Source organism: Protopterus annectens, chromosome 10.part0 (genome assembly GCF_019279795.1).
Source record: "Protopterus annectens isolate FY-2018-M chromosome 10.part0, PAN1.0, whole genome shotgun sequence".
In the NCBI taxonomy this organism is placed as follows: domain Eukaryota; kingdom Metazoa; phylum Chordata; order Ceratodontiformes; family Protopteridae; genus Protopterus; species Protopterus annectens.
The window spans coordinates 404,343,243-404,344,642 of NC_056744.1; positions in this window are offsets into that span (position 1 = coordinate 404,343,243).

Below are 1,400 nucleotides of genomic sequence, written 5' to 3' on the forward strand. Positions count from 1 at the left end.
CCACTGTTACATCATCCTTCTTACTATACTTCTCTCATGTCTCCCTATCCTGTGCTTACTATCCACTGTTACATCTTCCTTCTTACTATACTTCTCTCATGTCTCCCTATCCTGTGCTTACTATCCACTGTTACATCTTCCTTCTTACTATACTTCTCTCATGTCTCCCTATCTTGTGCTTACTATCCACTGTTACATCTTCCTTCTTACTATACTTCTCTCATGTGTCCCTATCCTGTGCTTACTACCCACCGTTACATCTTCCTTCTTACTATACATCTCTCATGTCTCCCTGTCTTGTGCTTACTATCCACTGTTACATCTTCCTTCTTACTATACATCTCTCATGTCTCCCTATCCTGTGCTTACTATCCACTGTTACATCTTCCTTCTTATTATACTTCTCTCATGTCTCCCTATCCTGTGCTTACTACCCACTGTTACATCTTCCTTCTTACTATACTTCTCTCATGTCTCCCTATCCTGTGCTTACTATCCACTGTTACATCTTCCTTCTTACTATACTTCTCTCATGTCTCCCTATCCTGTGCTTACTATCCACTGTTACATCTTCCTTCTTACTATACTTCTCTCATGTCTCCCTATCCTGTGCTTATTATCCACTGTTACATCTTCCTTCTTACTATACTTCTCTCATGTCTCCCTATCTTGTGCTTACTATCCACTGTTACATCTTCCTTCTTACTATACATCTCTCATGTCTCCCTATTAGGCATCATTTCACTTCTCCTTATATACCTTTTTTTCTAATAAATGCTTGTAAAATCACTTCACAACTAACTTCCTTTCTCCACTATTGTCTTTACCTGTAATTAGTCCCTGTACCTTCTTTTTGCACCATTTAAGACTCTTGCCCTCTTTACAAACCCAGTGCTAACCTCTATGCCTTACTGCACATATTACCATTGCTTGGTTATTTTTATTATATTTGTTTTATTATTTTTGCTATTTTTTTTTCTTACAAATTTTTTTTGATTTTGTAGTTTGTAATTTATTTGTATTTGCATTTGTATTTTATTCATGTCTTGGAGCTTATCTCCCCAGGCCTCTACTGAAAATGGACATATATCCAGTTAGACTAGCCCAGTCAACAAATGTAAAATAAAATAAAATAAATAAAATAAAAATTATCTTGTACACCATTTAGTAAATACATTCTAATACATGCAGACTTTTGTAGAAAAAATAATTGGTTTCATTTTATATACTTTATCAAAGTGATTTACTTTTCACTGTTTCTCTGAAGTCTTACTTGATCACAGGACATTTCATATTACTATGATTATAACATGTCATGCATAAATTATCAAAAATGCATTTCTCATGCTTCTCATGTTTAACAAAACTTTACCAATTCATTTTACTCCAGTTTTATTAAT